Source organism: Callithrix jacchus, chromosome 21 (assembly GCF_049354715.1).
Source record: "Callithrix jacchus isolate 240 chromosome 21, calJac240_pri, whole genome shotgun sequence".
Taxonomy (NCBI): domain Eukaryota; kingdom Metazoa; phylum Chordata; class Mammalia; order Primates; family Cebidae; genus Callithrix; species Callithrix jacchus.
This window is the reverse complement of record NC_133522.1, coordinates 25597551-25622063: the sequence shown is the minus strand read 5'-3', so window position 1 is coordinate 25622063 and position 24513 is coordinate 25597551. Positions and strand designations below refer to the sequence as shown.

Sequence of the window (24513 nt, the reverse complement as noted above, 5' to 3'; positions counted from 1 at the left end):
CTCAAAAAAAAAATAATAATAATTTAAAATAAATGAAGAAGCATGACTGTGTTTCAAAAAAACATTATTTATGAACACAGAAACTTGCATTTCAGGTAATTTTTATATGTCAAGAAATATTGTTCAAAGATCTTGTTTTTGTCCCAAGACATGCTCCTTTATACTTATTTAAAATCAAAAAGAAAAATGACATTAAGTTCTATGTACAGAGAGTTTTCATCATGGAAAACTATGAGGAGCTAATACCTGAATATTTAACTTCATTAAAGAAGTGGTGGACTCAGAGGATCTTCCTCTAAAGATTTTCCATGAGATGTTGCAGCAAAACAACATTTTGAAAGTTACTAGGAAAAAAGTAGTCAAAAATTGCTTAGAACTCTTCACTGAACTGGCAGAAGATAAACAGAACTACAAAAAGTTATATGAACAGTTCTCTAGAAACATAAAGCTTAAATACACAAAGACTCTCAAAATCGGAAGCAGCTTTCAGAGATGGGCAAAGTTTCCTTATCCCCCTCGCAGGGCATGTGATAAGGGTGTGGTTTGCTTCTTCGGTGCCCCACTGCCCAAAACCACTAGGGGGAGCAGGCAGATGGGCAGGTGGGGGCGTGTGGGCTCCGACCCCTGCAGCATCTAAGGGTGAATGTTCACAGCTCCTGAAGCACCTCTGGGCGTGTGTTTTAGTTTGGGCGTGTGTTTTAATTTTGCTGTCTGTAGGTAGCTTGTGTTGATCAGCTCAGTCGGACCCTCTGCCTTATCGCAAGGACAGAGGGCTTTCTGTATCCCAGGATTCTTGCCTCGGTGTATCAGAAAAATTAGATTACACGTGGGCTTGGAGAATAAATACAAGGTTTTACTTAATGGTGGAAGTAGCTCTCAGCAGATGGATGGGGAGCCAGGAGGAGTATGGAGTGGGAAAATGGTTTTCCCCTGGAGTCCGATCGTTCAGTTGCCAGATTCCCCTGGGCATCCGTGTCGTTCTGCCAGTGGATAGCCTGCTGCCTTCTGCTGATGCCTGTTGGTGTGTTCTTCCACTCCTTTCCACATCCGGCCACTTGTATGCTCTTCTGACAGTTTTTTTCTCTCAACCTCCAGCTGCTTGTGTCTGTGGCTGCCAAAGTCTTGGGGTTTTTATAGGCACAGGATGGGGACATAGCCAGCCAAGGTGGTCTTGGAAACTGCAATATTTGGGCATGAAAACAGAAATGCCTGTCCTTACCTAGGTTTGTGGGCACAGGCCTGGGGGCGGAGCCCCAGTCAGGGATCACACACAACGCTCTCCACCCAGCACTTCCATGCTCACTAGCCGTATCAATGCAACACATCTGCTCCTGGTGATGAAATGGTTTCTTACAAGGACTGTTGCACCAGAATGAGGGAAAGCTAGAATTACATTATGTCACAGGTGAGACCAAGGACTGGTAGCTCACTCGTGCAGCCTTTGTGGAACATCTTTGGAAGTTTGGCCTAGAACTAATCTGTATGATTGAGCCAACTGATGAGTACCATGTCCAACAGCTGAAGGACTCTGAAGGGAAGACTTTAGTGTCAGTCACCAAAGAAGGCTTGAAACTTCCAGAATATGAAGAGAGGAAAACAAACAGAGAAAATAATGAAGTTTGGGAATATCTGCAAAATCATGAAAGATATATATTGGAGAAAAAAAACAAAAAGGTAGTTGTGCAAAGCAATTGGTGACGTCCCCATGCTGTATTGTCACAAGCATGTGTGACTGGACAGCAAACATGGAAGGAATCACCAAGTCTCAAGCCCTAAGAGATAATTCAATGATGGGTTATATGGCAGCAAAGAAACATCTGGAGCTAAATACTGACCACTGCGCTACAGAGACCTTGAAGGAAACAGCAGAGGCTGACAAGAAACTAGTCTATGAAGGATCTGATCATCTTGGTTTTTTGTTTGTTTGTTTTTTGAGATGGAGTCTTGGTCTGTCACCGAGGCTGGAGTGCAATGGCTCAGTCTCGGCTCACTGCAACCTCCACCTCGATGGTCTCGAACTCCTGACCTCGTGACTTGCCTGCCTTGGCTTCCCAAAGTGCTGGGATTACAGGCGTGAGCCACCGCATCCGGCCCACCTTGCTTTGATGACGCTGCACTCCTATGTTCTGGATCCAGTCTGGAAGATCTCCCAGACACATATTAACAAGATCTACAGGATAATCAAACTCAACCTGGGTACTGATGAATATGATCGTACTGCTGATGATACCACTGCTGCTATCACTGAGGAAATGCTGCCTCTCAAAGGAGAAGATGATGCATCGTGCATGGAAGTAGACCAAGCACTAGATGAGGAACGACTTGTACATGTATTCAATGCTCTATCTTTATTCCTTTTGATAATATATCTTCAAGGAATTTTTCCTTGGTTTTTATTAACATCTAAAGATTCTGAATGGCATGACAATAACTATTACAAGAGGAAGATAAGATTTACTTCTAAGTGATGTTGTGATCCTTTAGGCACTAAAGCAGAGCTGGAATGCTTTCCTAGTTTCACGTTGGCTTATTTTAACAGATTTAGGTAATGTGTGTTGTAAGATGTATGTAACCCAACATTAACTTTGTGGTCTAAACGGTTTAGCTATCAAGTGGGACTCCTTAGTAGACCAGATCGTTTGCCACTGAAGTGTTCTGAGATATACCTTGGTGTTTAGAAGAAAATTATTTTTATGGCTTCTAAGATCTACTTTTTCAACTTTGCATCTGCTGTAGTTGCCAACCCTGTGCCTGCTAGGACTCTAGAAATACCTTAAACTGGAACATTAAACTCTCCACTGGGCTTGGTTTCCAAAGAAAAGTATACTTGGAAGAACAAATTTATGAGCTTACCTAGGCATATTGTAAAGCTCTTCAAAAATAACTCAGAGAGCTTGTAAATTGAAATATAGAGCCTGAATCATGTTTGGCTTTAAAAGATTTAACAAATACAGATAAGTTAAAAAGAAATTTATTCTTATTTTGATTTTTCCAACCATAGAAAATGTGTAAGACATTCTCGGTATATATAAATAAAGTGGCAGGTAATTCAAAAAGTGTGGCAGGTGACATTCCACCTGTGGGCCATAGTTCAATGATTCTTGCTATAGATCAAAATTATTAACATACAAGGATTAAAGTCAGCTAAGCAATGCATTCTTACATATGTTAGAGCTCTTCTTTTTATCTGAAATTTTAAAGCTAGAAAGTGGCTTCAAGAATTTTCAGTCTTTGTTTTATGAGGCAGTGTAGCATACATGTTCACATGCATGAGCCTTGAAGGATTCATCATAAGTTTTGCTATTCGTGATGACCTGGGTCTATGTAATACCTCAAGTCTCAATATCCTCAACTATGTCATAACAACTATATTTCCTAGGGTTTTGTGGGCACTCAGTATATCAGTAATACATTACTTTGGTTAGAATAGTGCCTGGCACGAAATAAAATTTAAAAAAAAAAAACAGTATCAGATTTTTGAACACTTGCTACTGGTACATTTTTTTCCAGAAGATTTCACCAAAGTTGTTTAGAATTAAATGTCTCATCACCTATTTAGGTGACAGGACTAATGTTAAAAAACAATAACAGGCGTATTTCTCTTCATTTCTCAATGAGAATGAATTTTTGAGTTTAGTTCTTCATGAAATATTTAGTTTTGATAAGATATAAAATCTCTTTGACTTAAATGTACTGTAGAAAAATACAGTTTGTCTTGCCTTGGTTTATGTTGAGATATGCTTCTCATTGTACACAAAAGTCCTATATTTAGTAAATTCATTTCAGGCAGGAAAAGGTAGAAATATATTTTCTCTGGTTGGAAAAATAAAAAAGGAAAGAATTTGAATGTTTAATATTCAATTAAATAAGACCATAACAATGCTTCCAAAGAATGCATTATTAAATATTTATTTCTCATTGACACTTATTGTAGAGTCCAAAGTAATTTAATGTTTTAAAACCTCTTTTAAGTCATTTTGATTAATTAAGCTAAGAAAGGAGCTGCCTCGAGTTCTTTGTCTTACAAGGTGATAGATGGTAGAGAGGTAACGAGACAGCTAGATAGATAGACAGATAGATAGATAGACAGATGAAAGATAGACAGTTTTTTTTAAAGATACCATACTTGTGATGTTAGATGTAAGTAGTTGGCAAAGTTAACCTTGTGACTGACAATGTTAATGTGCATTCTGTATTTCTTGAAATCTTATATCTGGAAAAAGATGACTCTTTATAAAAATATTTAAATCTGTTATAAGTAAAAGGGAAACAAAGCAGTTACAGGAATTATGTTGTGGTTAATGTGATACTGAGTTATGTCACTGACTATGTATCTACCATTGAATGACAAAATGTTAGGAATACTGTTAAGAAACTTGGCATATACAAATTTTGATCTAAACTACTCAAGAAATAAGCATAAATGATGTTTATTCATGTGATTCCAAAATATACAAACAAGAAGTGTCGGATACAGTAATCTTAAATTCAAGAAGTAGGAAAAAAATATACTCAAGTCTGTAGTTGATTCTGTATAAATAAATCAAATTTCTATGAATAATTGTATAGGCAGATCAATTCATGTAGCATAAAATATAAAGGGACAGTTTGATAGGTTTGTATCTATTTTATAAAACACTCTTCTGGCCAGATATGTGCAGTTACTCACTTTTAAAATCATCTGTAATAATAGATATATATCTCTTTCTGAAGAAAGGTATATGACCTAGGACTTACTTACTTCAACATAGATGAACAAAGATAAAAGGAACCCGATGGCTATTAAACAGTCAAAACCATTATTTCACCAATAAAGAAAAAGAGATACTGAATAATAAATCAGCATATCTTTCCTTTGGTAGCTGGTGAATGTCAGAGTTAGGACTAAAGCCCAGATCTCATGACTGCACACATGTAAACTTATTTTTAAAAATATTTTGCTTTCAGCTGATAAATGTGTTATGTGGTCTAAGCACTTTGGGAAGCCATGGTGGATGGATCACGAGGTCAGGAGTTCAAAACCAGCTGGGCCAAGAGGGTGAAATCCTTTCTTTCCTAAAAATACGAAAATTAGCTGGGCATGGTGGCATGTGCCTATAATCCCAGCTACTTGGAAGGCTGACAAAGGAGAATCACTTGAACCGGTGGGGCAGAGGTTTCAGTGAACCAAGATTGTGACACTGCCCTCCAGCATGGGCAGCACAGTAAGACTCTGTCTCAAAAAAAAAAAAAAAAAGAAATTATCAAAATGTCTGCATCACATTGTGAAATATTTTAGAGAGGCCAGAGCATGGGAGAATTGGAAGAAGAAATTATATCCACAGTTGGGCCCCTGGGTACTATAAACCAACAGTAAGAAAGAAGAGAGATTTTTACAGTAACAAATTTTTAAATGCATGAAAATTTACCATACACTAATTAACAATGCACTTGTTTCAAAGATCTTGTCCATCCTTTAAAGAAATTATCATGTTGAAAGGTGTATAAATGGATAATCTGGAAATGGTTCACAGAGAGGCATCTTATTTGCATAGGTTCCAAAAATACTGCCATCAAAATTATTGAGATAATCATTTCCAGCTCCACCACAATCATTACAAATATTAATATGGAAAGAGAGCTAATGATCCCTGCATTTAATATGGATGAGAGGATTTGGTAAGATCAATAGCTACTGAAAAATGACTTGTCTCCACCTTTAATTGTCTGTGCTTACTTAATTTCAGTATTAGGATAAGCCCTAAACAATTTTCAGAGGCTCATATTTTTTACCAAATCAATGTTAAGGAACAAGTTAGAAACGCTTTCAACTAAAGCAGAGATTCAAGCAAAACTTCCATAGGGAATTAGTTAAAACAGAAACTTATATTTGGTGTGAGTTCACATGAGTTGCCCACGAAGAGGCAACAGGATGTGATTGTTGTGTGCCAAGGGACCTAGAAATGTTACATAATCTGGCTAAAAAACATTTTTCTGTCAGCTGCTGAGTGATAATGAGCTTCTGTAGCTTCATGTTAAACACTAGTTTCAACTCTTATTCTGTAACCTTTGAAAAAAAGAACTTAAGAGCAGCTTTTTTTTGTTATAGGTTTGGGAAGTAGAGAATATTTTTGTAACTCTATTCTGAAAATTGCTTCGTGTTCCCAGTAGTAGAGAGGGCAGATACAGATGTAAAAGCTCCTGTATGGAAGAGCATAGACAAAAATCAAAAAGGTTCTGATATTCAAATGAGAGAAAATAATACAGTCAGGCTGAGATCAGTGCTGTTATGAGATCAGATTAGCCAATGCAGCTACTGTTTTAGAGTAACAAAGGTGGTTAAATGGAACAAAGTCACACATGGCAGTTTAGTAAATGCATGTGTTCATGTGAACACCAGATCTCAAGTAAAAATCATAGAGATTGCATGAGTCCATCCATAAGACTGAGTGATAAAATACCCTGAAAGATACATTCATTTCCTGATCTCCAGAACCTGTGAATGTGACCTAATTCAAGAATAATGGGGGTTTTGTAAATGCAGTTAAGTTAAGGATCTCTGGATGATCAGCCTGATCATCCACTAAATCCAAGTATCCCTATAAAATACACAGAAAGAGACACAGAGACACACTGAGAGATAAGAACAAGACCGCCGGGCGTGGTGGCTCACGCCTGTAATCCCAACACTTTGGAAGTCCAAGGCGGGTGGATCACGAGGTCAAGAGATCGAGACCATCCTGGTCAACATGGTGAAACCCCGCCTCTACTAAAAATACAAAAACTTAGCTTGGCATGGTGGCCCGTGCCTGTAATCCTAGCTACTCAGGAGGCTGAGGCAGGAGAATTGCCTGAACCCAGGAGGCGGAGGTTGCCTTGAGCCGAGATCGCGCCATTGCACTCCAGTCTGGGTAACAAGAGCGAAACTCCGTCTCAAAATAAATAAATAAATAAAAGAAAAAGACCATGTGAAGACAGAGGTAGAGAGTGGAGTTTTGCAGCTAGAAGCCAAAGACCATCTTGTGAAAGGAAAATAAATGTTGGGACCCCAAAGTCACTAAGCCAAAGGGAAAAGTCAAGCTGGAAACTGTTAGGCAAACCTGCCCCCCATTTTATTCCTAAATAAGATAGGTACACAAGAGATTGAGACCATCCTGGTCAACATGGTGAAACCCCGTCTCTACTAAAAGTACAAAAACTTAGCTGGGCACGGTGGCCTGTGCCTGTAATCCCAGCTACTCAGGAGGCTGAGGCAGGAGAATTGCCTGAACCCAGGAGGCGGAGGTTGCAGTGAGCCGAGATCACGCCATTGAACTCCAGCCTGGGTAACAAGAGCGAAACTCCGTCTCAAAAAAAAAGAAAGGTACAAAGATGAAAAATGGGGAAAAATAAATATCTACAAAGATGAAAAGTTCTCACAATTTGTCCACAAGGAAATTCCTTGTGAGCCTCAAGATCTTTACCCTAAAACAGTTCTGTTGAATTCCACCCAGCAATATAAATTGATAGCTTATTTTCATAGGTGCAGGACAAAGGACAGAACTCAAAGTCATCCCTCTGTTCACCTGAGAAAAGTGCATTTTTGACTGATTCAGCTGCCCTATTGTTTATGTTAAAATACAGATTCACTGAGCCAGACTAAAGCATAAATTATTGTTTCTCTACCCCTCTCTCACATGTAAATTGTGTATCCAGGGAAAGATTGATCAAAGACCCCCAAAAATGCAATCTTTCATGCCTTATGTACCTATGACATGAAAGCTCCCTGCTTTGAGTGGTCCCGCATTTCCAGACCAAACCAATGTACATCTTACACCTATTAACTGGTTTCTCATGTCTTCCTAGAATGTATAAAGCTAAGCTGTACCCCGACCACCTTGGGCACATGTCACCAGTACCTCGTGAGGCTGTGTCACAGGTGTGCCCTTAACTTTGGCAAAATTACTTTTCTAAATTGATGGAGACCAAAGTCTGGAGTGATTTGAAGCACAAAGCTCTAGGAAAGAAATTCTGAGAGCCTCCAGTGGGAGTGCATGCTTATCAACACCTTGATTCGGACTCTGGTTTCCAGAACTGTGAGATAATAAATTTCTGTTGTTTTCAGACACCAAGTTTGTGGTACTTTATATAGCAGATTCAGGAAACTAATACCAATTGCTTTAAAAAGAATTAATGTTACATGATAACAGAGGAACACTGCAAATATACATTTACTGAGCATAGTGTGACTGTCTTACATCAAAACTGATAGAATTTATATGACATGCAAAGATAAAAACTCCTAGGAATTAGAAATGCTTGTGAACCAAGTAACTATTGAAGAATTCATTTTTTCAGTTTATCATTTTTTTCAATTTTTACAATGTATTCATTTTTAAAATACATACCCATTAAAGTAAAAATGTCTAATTTAAGAGTACTATAAGAGGAAAAACTTTTCCTCCACCCTTTTGATTTTATGACTGGGAGGCTTAAAATTAAAGTAACAAATACATTAACAGGAGGAAAGGTAAACAATTTTATTAATATTTACATGCACAAATTTTTACAGAAAAGAAGTGAAACTCTAAGAAGTTATTAGATTTGGGTTTATGTATCATTTCAACAAAGGAAATGTTGTTGTTTTGGCTTTATGGGACAATAGATTGTTGGGAAGGAATGAGTTAATGCAAGATAAGGACCACTTTAGTAAGGTTTGTTTATGCAGCCTAATCTTGGTGTCCACTCTCCATCTCTGGTGACAAGAGTTGCTCTCCTTTTCCTGGTATGGGAAAGAGGGATGTCTTAACAAGGAAAATTGTGAACAACCTCACAAAAGAAAATTTTGCCCTCCTTTTAGGCAGAATATGGGAGGCCAGATACCTCTTTCTTCCTCTGCTGAGTTTGAACTTCTTTTGGCTCAAAATCATCCTTATGCCAAAGTGCATTATTGTGAAGTGGCATATTCTGGACTTCCTCAGTCCTAAATGATCATCTTGCCTAGATTATTTGAACCATGAATGAAATAAGCAAGTATATAAACATGCACACATTTGCTTCCACAATTCATAAGACTGTTATTATTATTCACTAGTTATGATGGAAAAACCTAAGGTTAGTTACAATGGTTTCTTAATTATCCAAGGTTACAATGGTATTTAAAGGTATAGGCGATACTCAAACTAGCACTTGTCTGAACAAAGCTTGCCTTCTGAATCATTCCACTGTTGCCATGTAACCTAGTCTCACATTTACATAGCTCATTATGATACCAGAAGTAATGAATCTGGTGGAAAAAGTCATTTACATTTTCATTGTGCTCTTATCATATTTAGTTTTCATTTATCGCCTTATGCACTCAACTATAATTTCTGTTGTTACAAGGTTTAAATGCCAGGAACCAGATAAGTGATAAACAAGATGGCACAAGATTATCATTTCCTCTATAAAGATATTCCTTAATAATATTCCCTAGATGTTTAGGCAACAGATGGTATCTAATAAGTTAAACTCCAATCTCAGTCATGAGTGAGCAATGATTAAATTTTAAATCAAATCATGTTCTCAGAAGTATCTTTATATCTCGTTTTATTCGTTAATTGCATCTGAATGGTTCAAGTCTTAGAAGTAATCAATGCAATTCCATGTGTCTTTCCATTTAGTAAGAAATGTTCATTTCCAAGATTTACAGATAATCAATAAGACAGAGAATTATAAAATGATGTTTACTGTTTCATTTAACAACACAAAATATATTGAGCTCTTAATATGTGTCAAGCTCTGATGCAAGTGAAAGGATAAATAATATGTGAGTCTTCCTGCAAGAAGCCCTTAATCAAGTAAGATTTCCTGAACTGTAAGAATGCTTCTATGGCATAGGAACTTCAGAACTCGAAGGACAAACGTGTTGTACAAGGTAGAGAATACAATTTTGGGGTAGATTAGACATTGATCTTGAGAGGTAAGTAGGAATTACTAGACCGACAAAGCAAGGGTAGATAGTTAATGTGCAGAGAATTCCAAAGCCAGATAAGAAATAGGAAAGATAAATTTGAACACAAGCAAATTTTTCTTCTAAGCAAGCACAATCTAACATTATTTGCACATTTGCCATAAGGTGAGAATGTGGACATACTAGAACTCTTATACACTATTGATGGGGACTGTAAAATACTACAACCACTTTGTCAAACACTCAACAATTTCTTAAAAAATTAAACCTATACCTACAATATGATCAATCCATTCATCTCCATAGTATTTATCTAAGAGAAATAAGAGCATATGAGAAGACTAAAACTTCAGCACAAAGATTTACAGTGGATCTATTTGTAATGACCTAAAACTGGGAACATATCAGATGTCCATCAGCAGGTGAATGGGTAAATGAATTATGGGATATTCATTCAATGGAATGCTACTCAACAATAAAAAGGAGTTATCTATCAATTCACATGTCAACATGGATACATTTTAATAAACATACTAAGTCAACGAAGTCAGAAAAAAGTTACATGGTGTATATTTCCATTTATATAAAATTACAGGCCAACTTACAATATGATTTTGACTTCCAATTTTTTGACTTCACAATGGTGTGAAAGTAATATGCATTCAGTAGAGACTATACTTCAAATTTTGAATTTGAATTTCTTCCTGGGCTAGCAATTGGCTCTATGACACTTCTCTGATGGTTAGCAGTGACAGTGACAGCAAGCTGCAGCTCCCAGTTATGTTCATGAGGGTAAACAACTGATACTCTACAGTGTACTGTGTTGCCAGATAATTTTTCCCAGCTGTAGGCTAATGTAAGTGTTTGGAATATGTTTACTGTAGGTTAGACTAAGCTGTGATGTTCAGTAGGTTAGATGTCTTAAATGCATTTTTGACTTAGGATATTTTCAACTTACCATGGGTTGATTGAGATGTAACCTTATTATATGTGTGGAGTCATCTATATAGGAAATTGAAATTGATTTATTGTGACAGAAAATATATCACCATGTGTCTGAGAATGATATAAGGGCTGGGCTGATAAAATGGGGTGGGAAAATGGATTACAAAGAAACACTGGGAATCTTTAGAGGTGATAGATATGTTCTTTATCATGACTGTGGGGATGAATTCATGGGCATGTATCTTTTTCAGATGTAACCCAAATTTACACTTTAAATATGGGCAGTTAATTGTATGTATGTGAATACTACCTCAATAAAGCTATAAAAATAGATAATCAAAAGTTGACAGAATTAAAATAAGAAATAGACAGATCTATGATCTTAAGGACTGAAAAAAGTACCTCTGTAACTGAAAGAAAAATCAGACAACAATTGGTAATGTTACAGAATACTTGGAACGGTAAGCCTGACAGAATGCTACTAATTGACATGAATATAACAGTGCAAACAACTGTGGCAAAATGCACACTTATTTAATTCCAAAGGAACTGTTACATAAAAAAAATGAATGAGGTTAATAAGGCAAGTAAAAACATTTTATATGACTCAAGTAATACAATGTGTGGTGCCTATGACAGAATTAAGACAAAATAAATAACCAAATAACTAGAAAATCAAAATTATTTTCAAGTTAAATAGCACATTTCTAAATTTCTCTAAGGTCAAAGAAAATATCCTAATGGAAACTATAAGATGTTTTTATTTAAATGATGAGAAAATAATACAAAGAACAACTTGTACCATGCGGTTTAATTAAAATTTGCTAGGAATGTCGCAACTCTAAATTCATGTATTAGAAAAGAAGAAGAGCTGAAAATCACTGACCTCAGCATTTATCTACAAAATAAAATAAAAACAGCCAAGTTGATAGGAAAAAAATTTCGGAAGCTAAATGTGCCTTTTAGTGGGGGCATTTAGCCTATTTACATTCAAGGTTAGTATTGATTGTGTTGATTTGATCCTGTCATTGTGTTTTTAGCTGGTAATTATGCTGGCTTGTTTGTGTGGTTGCTTTATAGTGTCTCTGGTCTGTGTATTGAAGTCTGTTTTTTTATTAGCCACTAGCAGTCTTTCCTTTCTATAGATCTCCTGTCAAGAACTCTTATAAAACCGTTCTGGTGGTACAAACTGCCTGATCACTTGCTTATCTGAAAAGGATCTTATTTCTCCTGGCTTAAAAAGTTTAATTTGGCTGGATATGAAATTCTTGGTTGAAGATATTTTTCTTTAAGAATATTCAATATAAGCCTTCAATCTCTTCTGAGATGTGGGGTTTCAGCTTAGAGGTCCGCTGTTAGACTAGTGGGGTTCCCATTGTAGGTGATCTGCTGTTTTTCTCTAGCTGTCTTTAACATTCCTTTTTTTAAAATTTTTATCTTGAAAAATCTGATTATTACAGGTCTTCAGGAATGTCTTCTTGTATAGACTCTTGCAGGAGTTCTATGCATTTCTTCAATATGACTGTTGGCCTTCATGACAAGGTTGGGGAAATTTGCATGGATAATATTCTGAAATAACTTGTATATTTTACTTTTTCTTAATTTTTGAGTAGTATGTATTTATGTAGTGCTATGAATATATAATTATTAAATAAAATCAATTTTGCTGTGCTAAAGTCCATTTTAAGATTATTTGTCTAAATAAGCAGAATAAAATATGAAAGTTATGAGAAAGAATTATAGTTATGCAGACAAAAATATGAATATTAAGTCTAATGTGGACAGATATTTTGGAGGCAGAAAGCAAAACAGCTGAGAAAGCAATTATAAATTAAATAGTATTAGAAACCTTGCAAAGGATAAAAATGTAAAGATCTAACTTCACAGAGCAAATATAATGCTTATTTTTTTCACATTTCTGTACCATCCTCCACCATAATATTTAGCATATAGCAAAACTATGCCCTACTTTTTATTATATTTAAGGGTTATGTTAATGATTACTCTAAAAATGAAAAGCAAATTTTAATCAAAGTATACACTCTTGCCTGTTATCTAATTTTGAATCCTTAAATTGTTCTCATTTATCATAATTATTAAAACTTAAACCCAATGTAGTCTTTCATATAAAACTAAATAAATATTTGATAGCAGATACCAGCAATTATTAAATATATTTCAATAATTAATAATATATAGTATCTTCTTCATAAAGTCTTTGAAATTATTGACCTAGCTTTTAAGTATTTATTTTAAACATAGGTTTACATTGTAAAATATATGTTCAGAGGAATAAAGTATACATTTCTATTACTTCTGATAAGAAATATCAATTGCCACTTTAATCCTCATATTTCTAAATCTCAACACTTTAGTTCAAGTTCTTTTGTGTTTGAAATAGCAGTGTATTCACAGATCAATTACTCTCATTCAGAAATCCTGCCGCTAAATAACCTTAGAGAAATAAGCACCATAGGATTTTAGAACCAAAGGCAACAGGATTATATAGAAAACATTAAAGATATGAAATAGCTAAAATGCAAAGGATTTTCAAACATTAAAATCTCCTCCGTGTAACAAAGATAACAAGGGATTACACACACACACACACTCACACACATTTGAGAGGAGTCTAATTCAGTCTCACTTTAAGCAGTCGTTGGCAGATCATATTTTCTAAAGAACCTTGCAATACTTCCCATTCAATAAGACGACTTAAAACATTTTCAAACATTGCCACAACTCTATTAACAGATATAGCTACTTCCATTTCCATTACATTGTATTTGTGGCTTGCTCTTGATCAAAAGAATGAATGGCAGAAGTAGCAATAAGTGACTTTCAAACCTGGATCATAAAGGTGATCAGTTTCCTCCTGGTTCACTAAAACACTAATACTGGAGTCCTGAATTGCCACTTAGGAATCTAATGGCCCTAGGGCCACGGTGGTGAGAGAAAGTTCAGGTCACAGGGAGAGATCATATGTCAGGGTTCACACCTCAAGTGTGGCTGAGAATGAGGCTAAGGGAAAGCAATATCCACAACACAAGTGAGCAAATATTCTTTCAGATAATTCTAGGTCCAAGCAGCCAAGCTTACTCAGGCTTTATGTCCCCAAAACTAAATCCCCAGCCACTGTGGAGCAGAGACAAGTCATTTTCATTGTACTGATTATGGACCTCAAAACTGATGATTAAATGAAGGTTGTTTTAAGCCACTTAGTGTTGGAATATTCTGATATGTGACAACAGTTACTAAAAGAAGTAAACAGAAAATGAATGAATTACTATAATTATATTTGAAAATCAGCCATGAGATTCTGTCACTCAACGCCAGCTATTTTCAGATGAGTCAATACAATTTTAATAGCATGACAGTATGATAATTACTCTTTGCCAATGACTATTTATATGAGTTCATGATACCAACCAGCTCTCAGTGAAGAGGTCACAAATTTAAATTGTTTGAAAAGGACAATTTGGAAATAATATTGAAAATTTAAAAACTGAATATGAGGGAGAATGAAATTACCCTTTAAATGGAAAACATTTATTTTTCCTTAGTTATCTTCATTCAAGGAATGACTTCTCTTATCCCAGAGATATAAAATTCAAATATCTGATCTTTTAAGCTAGATAAATATATGTTAATATAATGTGTTTTCTGAAACAGAAAAAATGCCATTGACTAGAGTCACAGAGTGAAAACAAAATAAAAGGAAAATATGCCTGAAACAGTGAGGGAAGGATTTGCAAGTTTAGTTTGTATGGTATGGTCTAGACATTTTATCTACACAATAACTTTTTCACCAAACTAAAGTCATTTATTTTTGTGATGAGCACTAAAAAGTTACTTAAATATATACCAAAATTATGTATTTTTGATCATTTATAATGTTTTCCAAATATTACTTACATATTTGAAAAAATAGCATGCAATCAAATGTGTCATATTTAATGAAGGAACCTACTGCTTTCTTTTTCAATAGGCTAGATATATACATATATGTGCACACACAGTCTACAGAAGCAATAAAGGAAATGGTAAAAATGGGAATAAACGTCCAAGGATAATTACATATATCCCAATCTAGTTTTCTTTTCCATGTAGAGATACATAGCTAAGGTTGCCAATTTTCCAAGTTTAAAAGAATTCTTAAATCAACATTTCAGTATGAAATAGCCTGATTGTTTGTTTAGTTGTGGCTCAGTTTATTAAAATAGTTATTCTGGTTTACAGCATGATTCATTGAGTATGAGATCAAACATGGCCACTAAATGACACAATAGCACAATAGCAAGAAGATAGAAAAATCAGCATGGTTTAAAGAAGCCTGGTTTGGTACCTTCATATTAGTACTTTGGTTTTTCATATGTGAAAAAGGAAAAATTTCTCCATTTCAACTAAGTATAGAAAACTACTAGAGAATTAGTCATCAATATCAAAATGCAAATGTGGGTAATCCATGAAAACTGACTCACTGAAAATTATTAATGATAGTGGAAAGAAGGCAGAGCCCAGATGAACTGTGGTATCTGTCAGTTAAGGTGAGGATACCAGGTAATACGAAGAAAGGCTATCATTGCTTAACTATTTAAGGTTATTTTCAGCAAAAGAAAGTTGCAGATCCCAGGGCTGTAATGAAATCCTTGTGTGTATTGAATGCCTGTAATTCCTCATATATTTGTTAGGTATTTTAGAATATTGGTTCTATATCCAAGACCATTTCATTGTTATGCTTCTTCTAACTGTATATGTGTTTGGAGTGAATTTGCAAGATTTATGAGAAAATCTATTAATGCTTTAAAGAAATATGAAGTTCTGTACAGAAATTGAAGAAAATTAATTTCATAACCTCTGCATCTTAGGAGGTTGTAAATATGTATTAAGGAGGTTCCTATGTGCATTCTATATCATCCTCCATGAGGTTCTGATTTGTTGTCGTTTGTTTGTTTTTTGCTCCAAGACCAATAATCTGAATGTGTGAAAAAGCAGGGTATAGTGTTTCACCTCTAACAAGAAAGGGACTTGGAAGTCATCATTCATATATATATATATATATATATATATATATATACACACACACACACACATGTGCATATATGTGTGTGTGTGTGTGTGTGTGTGTAGAGAGAGAGAGAGAGAGCGTGCAATTGAAAAATCAGTGGGTTTTCTTGCATGCATAAGATAATTGTGATGCTTTGCATCTGAAAAAACAGGTAAACACAAAGAAACAAACCTCAGCTCAGGTTACTTGGAAAGGGCCCTGATAGAATTATAAATGGGGACATTTCAATAGTAGTAATAAAGTGTTGGAGGCTCACTGTGGACTAGCTGGAGAATAAAAAACTGCTGGGGACTGTAATCTTAGAGGGACCCCCACAACTTTACGGGTTTGATCTCCAGGAAAGGTACCAGGTTCTCATGGTGGAAAACTAAGAAAACTCATGTCTTTGGCAGGCTAGAGGAAAAAAGTGACCACTTTGAATTAGACCTAGGCATACTCCAGAAAAATAGATTATTTTCTACTGAAAATGAACTTGCCAGTGACTTATCTCACATAGGCAGAAAAGCAATTATCCAGTTCCAGCACTCTCCGCTTTCTTATCTCGCCTAAGTTCAGAGGAGGGGAGAGAGGTAAGAGATGCCTGTAAAGGACATAGCTCTGGGATGCAGAACTACAAAAGACTGAGATTTTATGTTAAGATTATAAAACACCCCTTCTACCCTGTTCCTTATTCTCACAATGACAGAGCTTCAGGTGCCATTAAAAAGGGAAATCTTAAAGAAACAAAAAACAAAGAAGAGAGACAGTAAGAATACTAGAGAAATTTGAAGGCCTTGTCACTCATGGCTACAGCAAATATTAAATACAGTTCAAATCCTAGAAAGATGAACATAAAACCCCACACTTGATAAAAGAAAAACTTCAGCCAAATTAAATTTAAAAGAATTTAACTGAGCTATGAAACATTTATGAATCAGGCAAAATTCTGAGCGAGAATAGGCTCTGAGACGCCAGCGCAGCCACGTGATTTACGGACAGAAAAAGTAAGTGAGGTACAGAAACAGCTGGATTGGTTACAGCTCAGCATTTGACTTGTTTGATGTTGGTGACATTTGATTGGCCAAAACTTGGTGATTGGTACAAGTATAGGCTATGGTCTGTTTACACCTCCACTTGTTAAAATTCACAATGTATAAAGAAAACTTTAGGCAGAACATAAAATATGTAAGGAGATACTTTTAGGTTAAACTTGATTAAACCCACTAAAGGCCTAGCCACCTCATTTTCTATAACTTAATATATCATGCTATGCTTTCAACAACAACAAAAATGATAAGTCATATGAAAAGGCAGGAAAACAGTCTGAAAAGAAAAGGCAAGTTTCAAAGCAGATATCAGAATTTTTACAGTGGCTTTAAAATAACTATGATTGATATGCTAAAAGTTCTAATGAAAAGGGTAGACAACATACAATTCCATATGTGTAATATAAGCAAAAAAAAAAAACTATAAAATTATCAATAGAAATTCTTAAAATTTTAAACACTGTAACAAAAATTAAGAATGGGCCGGCCGCGGTGGCTCAAGCCTGTAATCCCAGCACTTTGGGAGGTCGAGGCGGGTGGATCACGAGGTCAAGAGATCGAGACCATCCTGGTCAACATGGTGAAACCCCGTCTCTACTAAAGACACGAAAAATCAGCTGGGCCTGGTGACGCGTGCCTATAACCCCAGCTACTCAGGAGGCTGAGGCAGGAGAATTGCCTGAACCCAGGAGGCAGACGTTGCGGTGAGCTGAGATCGCGCCATTGCACTCCAGCCTGGGTAACAAGAGCGAAACTCCGTCTCAAAAAAAAAAAAAAGAATGATTTGGACATACACATCAATAAATTGGCTGAGGAAAGAATTGGTGATCTTAAATATACATCAGTAGAAACTTTTCAAGTTTTCTCTTTTATTTCTATTTTTAAAAATGACAAAAACACAGTTTTCAAGAACTTCTGGACAAATCCAAAAGTTGTAACATATGCACAATTGGAATGCCAAGAAGAGAAAAATAAAAGAACAGAAAAAATATTTGAAGAAAGAGTGGTAGAGAACATTACAAAACTGGTGACAATTAAGAAACCATAGATCCAGGAAGCTCATAAGCCAACTCCTTTTTATATTTACAAAAAAATTGAAGACAGGACATAAGATAAATAACAAAAAATGACACCCATGCATAGCAAAGTCAAGCTGCAGAAAGAAAAAGACGAAAAAGGAAACTAAAAAAAAAGGAACACCTTACCCAGGAAGAAAAAAAGAAGGAGAAACATAACAGCAGAGTTCTTGACAGAAGTTATGTCAGCAAGAAGAGTGTGGAGTGAATTATATCGAGTAGAAAGAGAAAAAGAAAACACCAATCTAGAATTCTGTATCCCACGAAACTATCCTTGAAAAGTCATCAGCAAATAAATACTTGCTCAAACAAAAGCTAAAGGAATTTATTACCAGAGACCACCCATGCAGAAAATGTTAAAATATTTCTTCAGGAAGAAGAAATATGATATGTCAGAAAATCATATCTACATAAAAATTTAAAAATCAGTGGGAAAGAAATAAGTGAAAGTTAAATAAAATTTTTCATATTCCAAATGAATCTAATAGGCATGGATTTTTGAACAAATATTAACAATTTATTATTTATTCCATATGGATAAGAGAAATAAATGACAACAATTTTTTAAGGGATAGGGGAAGGGAAGTGGAAATACTCTGTAAGTTACCTGAACAACGAGTAAGGAGTATAGGGGTATTTTAAAATGCACTTGAATTAGTTGTGTGTGGCAAACTTTAAAATAACCTTTTTTAAAAGTATAATTAATAGGCTAAGAAAGCAAGTAAAATAAAACAATTCAAATTTCAGTGAAAACCAGGGAAGACATAAAAAGAGAAGAAGAGATAAAAAAAGAAACAAATAATGTTCAAGAAATTTTAAAAAGCTACAAACATAATAGATATTGATTGAAATATGTTAATAATCACTTTAAATGTGAACGATTTAAATATATCAGTTAACATACAGAAATTTTGAGTACAGAAGTAAAAACTCATCTAGCATTCCCTACAAGAAACCAATTTTAAATGTAAAGACATAGGCTAAAAGTAAAGGAGATGAAGAAAGATACGATGCTATCACTAATCAAAAGAGTATGGGAGCAGCTTTATTCATTTCAGACAAAACAGAGCAGAACAAGGAAAATCATCACAGATAGAGGGACATTACATAATTATAATGATAAAATGTTTAATTTTCCAAAAAGACATTAACAAATCTTGAAGTATTCACTTAAAAATTGAGTATCAAAATATGTGACAAAAACTGATAACCATAAGGAGAAATATACATCTCTTATTACAGATATAGATTTCAACCCCTATTTCAGTAATTGATAGATCAAGAAGACAATAAGCAAAAATATAGTTAACCTCTAAACAGCATTATCAATCAACTTGATCCAACTGATATTAATAGAATACTCATTCCAAATGTACATTTTTCTCAACCTCACAGGGAATAGTCTCCAAGATAGAGAACATTCTTGGCCATTGAACATACATGTATAAAATTAAAATAACAGTAATCATTTAAAAATATGTTCTCAAACATAAGGACTTTAAAAATAGCAAAATGATAGTAGAAAATTTTCAAAATACTTGGAGATTGAGGAATATACATCTAACTAATTCAAGAATCATATAAAATAAGAATGTTATGAACCATATTAACATATTTTTGAAAAGTGGGGTGAAGGCAACTTATATTTAAATCCCCTCACATCACAGGCTCTCTAGGTGCACTTTGCATGGGTTCTCTCATTTAATTCACTACCTACCACAACAGGCCCTCAGTGAATATTTCTGGATCTAGGTATTAATGAATAATGTATCTCACAGCAATTTGGGGAGAAAGTGTTGAGAAATCCAAAATGTTTGCTTCAGAATATAAAAAATTTTCTTTTTCAATCTGCTGTTAAATTATGAATTCTGCAAGTTATGCCATTAGATAACTTAGTGTGAAAGTATTGTCTATTAGCAATATATTGGTTTTATATTAGTTATAACATATTGGCTATATGACCCTGCAGTTAAAGGAGTTTCTGCACATTTCTCAAAATAGTTGCTAATGTTATTATAAGAGCTTTATGTAACTTTGAATTCATTAGTCTACTATTTAAAATATTTTTGTGCTCTTGTCACTCTCTTTTTTATCAACGTGATTATATATGAAATGTTCTTGAATTACATTGTATTTTGGTATGTTGATAAAAAATAATATATAGTATAAACTTTAAAAATCTGAACAGTCGAAGAACAGTAAACATGTTAATTTTCTCTATTTTCTTATGCTGCAAATTTCATCTGAAATTTTATTTCCATTGTCTAAATCTTAAAACAAAAATGAACATATTGTAATTTATTTTTCTTTATCAGAAGAAGGAATTCTTGATTTCCCAAATTCAGAAATAATGGAAATTTGTTATTCAATTATAGATCATTGAAAGAGAAAATAAACAACAATAAATTATTAACTATATAAATAAATAAGAAAAATCTTTGGTGCTAAAGGGCAGAATTTTAAGCTTCCTGGAAAATTAAAAACAAATACAAAGCTTATAATAGTAAAATTTCAGAATATAAGGAATGGAAAAACATCTTGTATACTTCTAGAAAGGGTTAAAATTGTGTCAACCAAACAGGAACAAAATTTAGTAGGATTATATTTTCCAATATCTAAATCACTTTCTAGAAGACATAGATTAATAACTTTAATACTCTAAAGAAATAGGTTTTTTAAATAAATCTAGATATTTAATTCAGGCAACAGTTCACTAAATTTGTTTCCCATGAATTATTTCTTGGGAGGATGCTTAAAGCTATCTACTAGGGCTTGAGATGGGAAAGAAAAACCTAAGATTGATGAAAGAATGAACATCAGCCATCAATGTCAGTCCTAGGATGACAATAATGCAGCAAGTCTGGAAACAAGCACCTGTGAGCCCTTCCCACCTTACACAACACACAAAATCAATCCCAGACAAATAATGTAAAGTCAAAACATCAACGTTTCTACATAATTTTGTAGGACATTGATTTTCTGTTATTGGTTGGGAACTATTTCTTAAATAGGATACAGAGGTACTAATCAAAAAGTAAATGATAAAAGTAAACAGTATTAAAATAAAGAAATAAAGATTCATAATTTAAAAATGGCATAATTGAGAGAAACTATAATCTAAGAAATAGAAGTAATCACTTCTAATACATTGAAATAAATTTGTATAAATTACTGTCAATCAATAATAGTAGAAACCCAATAAAAATATGAACACGAAATATAGATAGCCACTTTATTAAAAAATTAATAGAAACACCAAGACATAGAAAATGTGTTCAAACTCCTTATTAAGCTAAGAAATATAAATTAAACCAAAGTAAGATGCTGCAACTTATCTACAGAATATCTAAAACTTAAGACTTAAAATGCTACATACTGCTGGTGAAGTAGAGCCCTAAAACTTTGCATGCAATATTGGGAATAGTGCATGCTGTACCTCCACAGTGGTAAACTGTTTGACAGTACTACTAAAACTGGACTTACGATGTTTACAGCTATATTTATTTTGGACAAATTCATTCTTGGCCAACAAGTGGCCTCATATTGTATTTGAAAATTAGGGCTGATTACAGTCATCTAAATTCCTCTTGGTTAAAGCCATTGAGCGAGTTTTTATGGCAGATGAAATAGATTCCGGAAAGGGGAAATATAATGATGTAAGCTAGCATACTGTAATACAATTAAATATAACCTGGGGTATTAAAATTTCTATCAGCAAATCAACTTGGCCATCTCCTGTCTGTCTCATACACAGAATATTTTTGACCTGCACATCTTCCTCCTTTTTTGGTGGTGGCAGGGTGGGTGTCAGGTTTTATTCACTTGTAAATACATTCTCTATCTTCATGTGCCAGTTTGGTTCTAAGAAAACAAACATATATCAACATTGTAAATCTTACACTAGGCCATTTTACATACATGCTTTAAATCTTAGATTCCCAAGAGGTGATTTAGAAAATGCTCTTGTGCCAACCTGATACTCCTTAGTTCTTACTATTTCAGATCATCTCAGCCCTACTTTAAATTCTCACTGAGTTACTACTTCAGGCACCAGAGCCTGCCATGCCTGTGTATGGGGCAAGCTGAAAATGTTACAGAATTACCCCCTCAACAGCGGCCCTCGAGGAAGGCCCATGAAGGTGATAAATAAATAGCAAATGTGTTTCCAAGGCAAAAAACAAAAACAAAAAACTCTGACTCCTGTGTTCTATAATATCTCTCAAGTTTTCCGAGTGAAATTAATCTTCAGTTGCCCACAGTGGGTAACTTCCTTGATAATGTATTATTTATTGTCTTCCTTTCTTTCCTTTCTCAATTGGTCTTTCTGTAGCAATGTTTCCTGAGATTACCTCCCAAATAATTTAATTGCTCTTAAATTCTTGTCTTAGAGACTGTTTGTGTAGAACACAAGCCAAGACAGAGGTAGTTTTTATGTAAAGATGCTCATTTTTTGTGAATCCTCAACTTGTGGTATTATGTAAGGGTTTTGCATGCACTCTTCGGTGGCTGAGATATTACATCTTTTTGACGATTAAAGAAGAGTTTTATTTTCTTGATTGTTGCTGGTGAAGGAATTTGCTGCTCTGGTGTTGCTTTCCAGAATCCAGACATGAGGTAGATTTGGGGATTGCCTTATAAGAACTGTCTAAAGAAGGCCAATTTGATTTTTCAATAACAGAGAGAATATAACTCGAGGACAATACTGGTTAGATTATTTATTTTTATTTCCTCTAACTTTATGTTGCTTAAGGCCATGATGCAGAAGCAAGTAATTTGTTTCATTAAATATGTAAACATGCTCTATGTCTTCTGTTTTATTTCCCTGTGGTTCTTGTAGCCATTAAGGTGAAAAATAAGGATTCAGAGAAATTTATATGTTGTGATTTTCTTATCTGCTTTAAATTCCTTTAAACATTGCCTTCATATCTTGAGAGTTATAAGAAGAGTTGTATGACTTGTTTTTTTAAATTACTGCTTTATTTTGCTGTTTTCTCAGAGACATAAGGGATGGTTCTGTCTCTTACTGGTAATGGGAACAGATAACTTCCAATGAAAAATTAAATCACTTAAAAAAAATTTTTGTAGCTATAAGTACCAGCTCCTGTAGGCAATTCTGCAAAAGGAAATATAAGCATTTGAAAATATTCATATCAATTTTCCCTGGGAGATGGAATGAATCGCATTAGAAGAGGCCGAAAGCCGCTCTCATTGACATAACCATCTTATCAGGCTCCACATTGTGAAATTGATAGAGCATCTGAAATCAGAATCTTGAGTAATTTGTATGAACACTAGGAAGCCATTGCTTCCTAGTATGACTTATCATTCCTCTTTTTCTTATGTAAGACATAGAACATAAAAACAAGATAGTGAAGAAGAATCTAAGAGGCAAACAAGTGAATACCTGATGTTCATCACAAATTTATCTGCATTTAGCATAGTTTGATTGAATAAAGTTGAGACATTTCAAAGGAAGGATTGCAACTTTTTTGTATTATACCATATTTTTCAGAAGTATATGGACTTAGAGGGCAAGTGAAAATATATATTTATATAGATTGCTCCCTAGACCAAAACCAGCCAGTATATTTCTTTCAATATTTCATTAGTAATTCTCTTTGTACTTACATTTAGTCCACGTATTTTGGAATTATTACCATATGGGTACAGAAAATTCTTGCTAGTAGTATGGGAAAACAGTATCACTTCAGAAAATATTTTAAACTTATATCTGCAAAGACCTTACGTGGAGGCGAAAGTGACTCCATCTTAGATGCTAATCCACCATGTTGACTTCTGAAAAACATCACTCCTGGGAATGCCCTCTGCTTCCAACTTTGTTTACTGTCCTTAGTCTAAACATATATTAACAAAATCCTATCCTCAGATCAGAACAATCTTGAAGTTCTTGCACAAATTATAGACCATGATGTACATAGCATTCTTGCATGTTTAGGAAGTTGCCTTCAATTGTCTCTACAGAGCACATATACCCTTTTCCTATGGAAAACAAGCTCTGGGTCTGAGAATTAATGGTGCAGATATCTACTGGCCTTGCCATCTAGGATCACACTTCTGCCCATAGTTTCCCAAATAAGTTGCTTTTTTTTTTTTTTTTGAGACAGAGTTTCTTTCTTGTTACCCAGGCTGGAGTACAATGGGGCGATCTCGGCTCACCACAACCTCCCACTCCTGGGTTCAGGCAATTCTCCTGCCTCAGCCTCATGAGTAGCTGGGATTACAGGCACGCACCACCGAGCCCAGCTAATTTTTTCTATTTTTTGTAGAGACGGGGTTTCATCATGTTGACCAGGATGGTCTCGATCTCTTGACTTCATGATCAACCCGCCTCGGCCTCCCAAAGTGCTGGGTTTACAGGCGTGAGCCACCGCGCCCGGCCCAATAAGTTTCTTTTTACCAACAAAGAAGATTTTTCTGCTTTGCTTTTGGTTTCTTAGTTCCTTCTGTGTTTGGAGCTCTGTTTGCATT

The 24513-nt window shown here is 34.8% G+C and overlaps 1 pseudogene; it reads left to right on the top strand.

Annotated features, from left to right (window-relative positions):
- LOC100403040 (heat shock protein HSP 90-alpha-like) overlaps positions 1-24513 on the top strand; it is a 62489-nt pseudogene that overhangs the window by 14598 nt on the left and 23378 nt on the right.